Source organism: Amblyomma maculatum, chromosome 1 (genome assembly GCF_055883805.1).
Source record: "Amblyomma maculatum isolate TAMU_Amacu chromosome 1, ASM5588380v1, whole genome shotgun sequence".
Classification (NCBI taxonomy): Eukaryota; Metazoa; Arthropoda; class Arachnida; order Ixodida; family Ixodidae; genus Amblyomma; species Amblyomma maculatum.
Window position 1 is genome coordinate 367,169,240 of NC_139344.1, and position 8,060 is coordinate 367,177,299.

Consider the following 8,060-nt stretch of genomic DNA (forward strand, 5'->3'; position numbering starts at 1 on the left):
TTGAAGAGAAGGAAGAAACTACCACGAATACGCGTAGTGGACCCAACACATACCCGAAATGTTCAGCGCCACCACCAAGATGCATTTTCTCTGCCTCTGTGGAAGCAGAAGGGCTTAATTTATTGAGATAACAAAATACTAGAAGCGAAGCTTGCTGTCAGGTTACTGCGTATATAATAGCCTGCACGACTACGCTTAGCACAAAGGTAGCGTGAGTGTATGTCATATAACAGCTCTTCGGATAAAAAATAAAATGACTGAATTATTTGGTCATCGTGATGCCATTCGTTGACAGCATCGGAGAAGAAGAAGGGTGGCTGCACAGCGGTACTCGAAAGTGCCAACATCTCAACGTACGTATTTGTTTTAGCCTTTGTGTTCATTCGGCCTATTGTAACCTGCAGCAGGGGCTTCTTTTCTTCTTCTTTTTTTTTTTTTTTCGTCTACGGCTTTACGTTAAGTTTCTTGGGGCTGCAACGTCCTGTGCTGGCGTAATTGATCGTTTTACGAGAAAGCCTGCGAGCGGTGATCGTTGTTGCGTTTCCTGCTACGCCGCGGTGTAAATTTTTGTGCTTTTTGTGCTCTACTGTGCAACTCTGAATTTGGATTTGCCGACGCGTTCCCCAAATACCCATATGCACCAAAGGGGCACTGCACCAGCCCCAGCGCTATACGCACTCTGCTCATATCAGAATGCCCAAATCGTCAGCGTCGTCAGGTCTCACTGCTTCATGACGAGGACCCCTATACCGCGTGTTGTATATTGTAAGCTGTACCATAACGTGGGCTATATTTGCCCTTGTCTTGATAACGCAGCACTGCACTTGTCGACCCGCGGAAGCAGCTCCTTTCTTCGAAGATGCTGCGATTTTGCCCAATGTGCGGCAACTTTCTCTACCCAGTCAAAGTGCAGAAACGCATGCAGTTGGAGTGTCTCACTTGTCCTTACGTGTACAAGGTGAACCAGACGCTGAGACACCGGGTGCAACAGCGACTCAAAGACGTTGACGTCGTTCTGGGAGGTGCTGACGCCTGGAAAAACGTCGATTCGACGGAGGAGAGGTGTCCCAAGTGCGAACACGAGCGGGCATTCTTCATGCAAATCCAGACGCGGTCGGCGGACGAGCCCATGACCACTTTCTATAAATGCTGCAATCCGGAATGCGGCTTCCAGTGGAAGGAATGACAAGGTCGCCTTTGGCCATTGTCCGCTTTCACAGCTCGGGTGAACGAAGAGCTTTCATTTCACAGGAGGTCGCTGCGTGTTACCGGCAGAGAACACTTTCAAAAAAAAAAGAAAGAAAAAAAAATGAAAAAAAAAAACAGAAGAAAAGAACATGTAAGGATATTTGCAAAATAAATCCACGCTGGAAACCGCAGGGAATATCATAAGCCTTTGAATGTGTATTTCCTTCCATCACTGAGCATTCGGAAAACTACGTCTATCGTTGTTGTGCAGATGCCGTTTGTGTATTTGGTCAGATCGAAGTTATTGTGACTCTGAAGACATTAAGAAACGTAACGAAGTCAATTATCAATGCGGAAAAGCCCCCTGAGCGAGCTTTCAAATCCACATTTTTGACCCCATATTTCGAACCACCGGGCCGATTAAGAACATTTTAAAACCGGGGCTCACCTTTGATGTTGACGGCCTGCAGTTTCGCAGTATAACTGGTATAATGATACGCTATAAAATGAACAAGAAGCTAATCTGTTAATCATAGTTATTTAATATTCAAATCAACGAGCTCTATCACGTATATGATATCCGCCTTGCTGTAAAACCCATCTGCACAGCCGCACATGTCTATTTCTCGTAGATTTTTAATATACAAGCTTGTAAACTTCTGAAGAAAGCCAGTTGCCCGCATTAGAAGGAGGACCGTCTAAGTGCGACATTCGCTGAGCCTAAATAGAAAGCATATTGCAAGCGCGAACAGTTTTCTTCCTCACTGCCACTATAATGAGAGGCCTTTTTACGACAGATGTGCGTGGTGGTATAGTACTTTGTTATCCACAAGCAGAGCTCGGGAGGTGGGGGATATTTCATTCCGATTTTTTAATGCATTAACAACAGATGCTTCAGTTCGCGAAAAACTGTCTGATGTCATGTGTTCTATAGGAAGCCCCGGCTGCCACCTGAGCGGAAAATCCTCTCTCCATTTAGGGGAGAAAGAGGGAGCGGGCGGAAAGTGGCGCTGCCATGGGGCCATCTGAGGTTGCGGTGGGCGGAGGAGGTTGTGGCGCTTGTGGGGGAAAGCGTAACCTGAAGCTGTTGCAAAACCATGTCAAATGGTGCTTTCGCACGGCTAAGTTTACGCGATAGCCCATATTGCTTGTTAAGTCCAAAGAACGTTTTTGTCGTGACCTGAAATTTCCGTGAACTGGCTTCGCACCAACAGTCGACAAAGGTGTCGAGAAAACACACTATTGACGCATAAGCATCTCCCAAGATTTTATAGTTAAAGCTTTACAATAAAAATTCTCTCTCTCTCTCTCTCTCTCTCTCTCTCTCTCTCTCTCTCTCTCTCTCTCTCTCTCTCTCTCTCTCTCTCTCTCTCTCTCTCTCTCTCTCTCTCTCTCTCCGAGTTACAACTTTCAAAGTCAGCAAAGCTGCGCCGTGACATTGAAACCAGTAGGAGCGGCTGGGTGCGCGTGACGTGATACCAGGTGACTAGTTGGGCCTCGCTACAGCAACGTGATCACCAATCACGTGGCTAGCCGCGTCTCGCCGGTCTCGCCGCTCCGCCCGCAGTTACGCGACAAAGCTAACGGCTCCCCTTCCCTAGCATACCCTCGCTCGCGTAGATGCACTTTGCCACTGACTTCATCATTGATCCTTCAATGTTCACGAACGTGTCTGCGCGGCCTGTAGATATAATGCATGTCTGACACGGAATGCTAGATTCCTGAAAGGTTCGCATGTCACATGAATTAATTGAATTCATGAATTCATTGACTTGCTATTCGAGTGTCTGGCTGCCAACTCGGCAGCTGTCCGGTGGGAAGGTGACATGGGAGTCGAGCCCGGAGCTCTCGCATACCAACTGAGACCCCTGCAGGGGTTCTCCACTCATGTAAAGGGTTCTTTTTGGGCCTGCACACTCTCATTGTCTAATTAAATGTTTTTCACCACCACCACCACTCAGAGGCATTCGGACGGCTTAGTTAACGTTGCTTCACATGTTAACACAGCTCAATTAAACAGGACACGAGAAGAAGACAGCACACAATGCGGGAAGGAATCTGATTTCAGTACCTTACAGACGCGTCTCGTGTCATCCCAGGAAGGCTCTAGACTATCAAAAATGGCTTGACCCTCCAGTGATGTAAATATTCTCTTGAGGCAATATTAGAGCACTCTCGGAAGACATGTGGCGACACCAGGACAGCAACCAGTTTGACCAAGGCACGGCTGGTCGCGCGCTCTCCCTCGAGACCGGTCGTGATCGAGGCTAGAGCAGAATCGTACTTCGGACGATGAAGCAATTTTGCGGTGGCTCCTTAGAATGGCTGTCATACCGCGTGCCAGGAACTACAGAAGGAAGCGAAGTGCTAGTAAAAGAACCTAAAAATACAGATGTATAACTATGCACATCTTTATCATCTGACATTTTTTTATCTTAGTGTATTTGGAAACGCAAAATACATCGACAGTCATCGCTAAACCTCGCGTTGCACAGCGATAACCAGTCTATGGAGCTTTTTTTTTTTTTTTTTTGATGAATTTACTGGGTCCTAGAACATTGCGTGTTCTCTATACGCTTCCTCTATACGGCACTTTCTCACTCACCGGGAGACGCGATGACGGTATGGACAAAAATATATACAGAAATCAAAAACATCACGCCATCCCCCACATCCACACAGGTGACGCAGCACTTGCAATAGCTTTCCTCATCCTGTGGCTCCTCCTAAGAATTTCTGTTCAAATGGCGAACGTTGGCAGGGGCAGGCTTACTTTTAACACCAATTCTACGACATGTCAACGTCCTAGCTCTCCCAAACTGCTATATGTAGTCTCCTTACAAGTTAGCAGAGACATAAAAAAAAGAAGTTTATCAAACATCGTGTCCAGTAGCTATGAATATGCTAGGTTACCACATGCTGAAGCAGGAGTAGCAGGAATTCTTGTCAGCGTTCCAGGTATTCTCACTCTGGAGCCGAACTTCCGGGAGACCGTTTAAAAGAAGACTTCTTGCGCCACACTCACGAAGCTGTACACGCTTAAAATGGATTTCCTGGCAGTGATTCGCCGCCATTAGCGAGGCCAAAAGAATAGTGAGTCTAATCCTGGAGTTCGCACTTCTCACTTCAAGCCACCAGTGCAAACACGTGTTAAATTATGCATTGTGGGCGCTGTCATATTCCCACTGGACTGCGTCAGCAACAGCCAGGTTGGCAGATAGGACATGTGAAACTCACTAAGTATATGCAGCGCAGTTCAGACTGCACGTGTACTGAGCCAAGTAGTGAACAGGCCACTCTTTGCACCACTTAAATGTAACAATTTGCTCCTTCCTTCTTGTCATAATCTGAGTCTCGCCTCAAAATCCTTTCAGGTGGAAGCGTCCAGTGACGTAACCAAAAGAGCGCGACTTGGATTAACATTTTCATGTCACGTAAGCTGGCCTTTTGAAAATATACTATAGGCACTGTAATAACCTAAACAAGATGTCGTTCTAAACTGCATCTACCAAAAACCTGCCTTGTGAAGTGAGACTCCTTTGTGCTTATTCGACGTTGTTAAATATATATATATATATATTTAACGTTGTTTTTTCTTCTACTTTCTGTTTAATTATCTTTCCCCTAAACAGATTACATTACTAATTTCTGTGATTATCCAAGTAAACATTAAAAAAAAAAAACGACATAAAGCAGCATCCCCAACGCTTTCCTTGGCCTCGCCGACTGTTGGCTTCTTTCCTTCACACACACATATATATATATATATATATATATATATATATATATATATATATATATATATATATATATATATATATATATATATATACAGGGAGGGGGTTGAAGCTCGAATGGGTCCGGTAGGGCATAGACTTAAAGTAGTTGACACACGGTAGAAAAAACAACACTTTATTCCGACGTTTCGGCCGGGGTCCGGCCTTTGTCAAGGAATGTAGCTACATTCCTTGACAAAGGCCGGACCCCGGCCGAAACGTCGGAATAAAGTGTTGTTTTTTCTACCGTGTGTCAACTACTTTAAGTCTATATATATATATATATATATATATATATATATATATATATATATATATATATATATATATATATATATATATATATATATATATAGCGTTCAGAAGGCGAGATTCTCCCTGCACATTGGGAACACGATAAATGCAGCTAAGACAGTAAAAATATGTGCTTCTTTTTCAAACCTAAATTCTTTTCTCAGTGCCTTCGACGCGAATGAGTGCGAAAACAAGCGGCGAGAATCGCCCTGTATAATACAGGAGCGCCAGAGGGCTTCTGAAATTCCACAATATGTGCGCAAAGGAGATTTCCTGAAGCTCCGAAATAGGCAAGAGGAAGCTTTAAAAGAAATTCAGTATCAAAGGAAAAGTGACATGGAGGGTTGCAGGATGTAATTAGAGGCCTTTCAAGTCTTTATTTTGTTATCAGAAGAGGGAAAACATTCCTAATCGCTGCCAGCGCTGTGCGCTGGTACGTGAAAGCAACGCGTTTGAAATTCAGCGCCGCCGCATCCGTGCATGAAGTTGCCTCGTAACGGAGCGGCCGTTCGGCGATTTAGGTGGCGCATTTTTTCCACTTCGCGGCAACTGACAGGATGGAGTATTTCTTTTGTAGCGTAAAGCTACACTACGTGGGTCAGAGCCGAGTTTCGCGTGTGTGGGCGCCGCCAGTTATGCGCATGTGCGAGAGCCGCTTAATTCGGAGCGACCAACCAGAAGTCTTTTAAGTTATCTTGAACTTGCCCAATCACGTGCTTAATTATGCTAATTAGGAAAGCTTAAAATGTGTAATTGGTCAATTAACGAATTGAACTAATTGAATATTGAAACACTGGAAAAGGGTGATTTAAAGAGAATGCTCAGAATGAAAAACAATGATTGATGATGTTTATTAAAAAAAATTTGGAGTGTGTAATTGATCGACTAATTAAATAATATATATGATAAAAAATTAAAAATGCCTTCAAGGCTGTGAAACTGCTCACAATGGAAAGCCAATGTTAGCTGATGCTAAGTATCGGTGTATGAAAAAAAAAATAAAAGAAGGTGATTAAACATCGTCCTTGTGTTTTGCGAAACGTTATCGCGTCCTTCCCTTAAAGGGCCACTGTCCAGGGTATGACTTTTTAAGAAAAGGAGCCCAATGCTTCGGTCAGGTACCGGAGATAGTCTGTGCTAAATGCTAAAGCGATACGCGCGCCGCAAAGCAGCAAAAATACAAATCAAAGCTCTTTCATCCTCCCCTTCATGAAACCAGCTTCCCCATTCTCTACGAGCCGCTAGGCTGACATCGGAGTAGCGACGACATCCATTGGTCCGTCTCGCTGACTGACGGGTGAAGGATGGTCGTACACGACTAATTGTGTGCGCCGCTCGCTGCGCGCTTTTCCTTCGCCTGTTTCGTTTTCGCGCACGCAGAGTGCCACATCCCACCTCCCGCCAAACGTGGAGGAGGAAGATGTTTGTAGTACTGCGAAAGGCAGAGTCACCCTGGACCAATAAGGATCACGCGCACTAAAATAGGCAATTGTGCTCCTACGCGCCTCTCGTTCCCTAAATTAGCGGGGGTGACAGAAGGAATACAATTCTCTATTATAGTGCGAAGGGGGCGAGAGGCACTTAGGAGCACAGTCGCAAGGGCTCCTAGCCTTTCGCGGTGCTGCAGATATGTTGTAAACCCTTTGTGAGGGAACGGGAGGAGAGAAAAGCAACAGAATCGGGTTATTGCGGTGGTTATAACTTCATTATTAATTACTCGTTTAAAAAAAAATTCGTCCTTGTGTTCTGGGGGCGAAGCCTCTCAGTCACCAGGGAAGAAAATATTTTCGACCGGAGGATGGACAGCGCTTACATGTCCCACTAATATTTTTGTGTTCCTTCGCATCTTCCCCATATTCCTTGTGTCACTTGTTACGTTTCTCCACCGACAAGTGGGACAGCTGACGCGGCCACCGCATAGCAACAGGCAGAACCGCGAGCGGATCGGCCATTTCGACGCCGTTCATCGGCCGCACAGCGCTTCCTCCCGCGGACAAGTCTCGGCGTGATCCTGCCACGCGCCAAATGTGTGTGCGTGCGTGTGTGTGCAAACGCCGGCCAAGCCTGGAGCTCGTGAGAGAGTGCGCCGCCCTCGCCCGTCTGCAGGAGGTGGAGGAGATGCGTTCGGACCACCTGCGATTGAGTCATCCCATCTTGCCCAGACGTGTTTGGCTCTCCCTTGCCTGTGAGGGTTTACCCCTTCCCTGTGAACTGGAAAAGCAGCGGCCGACTCCGCTGAGATAGAGACTACTTTGACGCGCCGTTGTTACGACGCTAGACACCAGCTGTGTGAGAGTGTCTGTATTCTCTCCGGGTCAGCTTCTCTGCCCGCTACTTCATGATGTTTTAGTAAAGGTTGTTTCGTTGGAAGACGCCTCGTCTTTGCTGGGACCGTTAATGCCGTCCGCCGTCCACGGAGCCGCCAGGCCAACGCTACCGAGGGGCCGCGCGCCGAACGTAATAACTGGTGGCAGCGGTACGCTACCCAGGCGCACGCGAACCCAAACCTAACACACTTTAAAAGGCCTCGAACCGAGTATCATTCGACTGAACAAGCAGTCTTGTGGTTCATCACGAAAATATTTACGCGCATTCGGTTCAAATGCCATTTTTGTACGCTCAAGCGTAGTGTCTTCCCGCCATCATTTAAAAAAGAAAAGGAATTAAAGAGAACCTAAATAAGAATTTTTAGCTCCTGATTAACATTCAACATGTTTTTCACTACAGCCTATATGAATATGCACTGTATACAATTAGCATGCCGCATATGGTGGTGATATTCGGTGTGTATGGCTTTTGCCT

General features: G+C 45.9%; 1 pseudogene; it reads left to right on the top strand.

The window, feature by feature from the left end:
• The first annotated feature begins 859 nt into the window (after positions 1–859).
• On the top strand, positions 860–1,186 carry LOC146208066 (DNA-directed RNA polymerase III subunit RPC10 pseudogene; annotated as a pseudogene).
• The last annotated feature ends 6,874 nt before the right edge of the window (positions 1,187–8,060 follow it).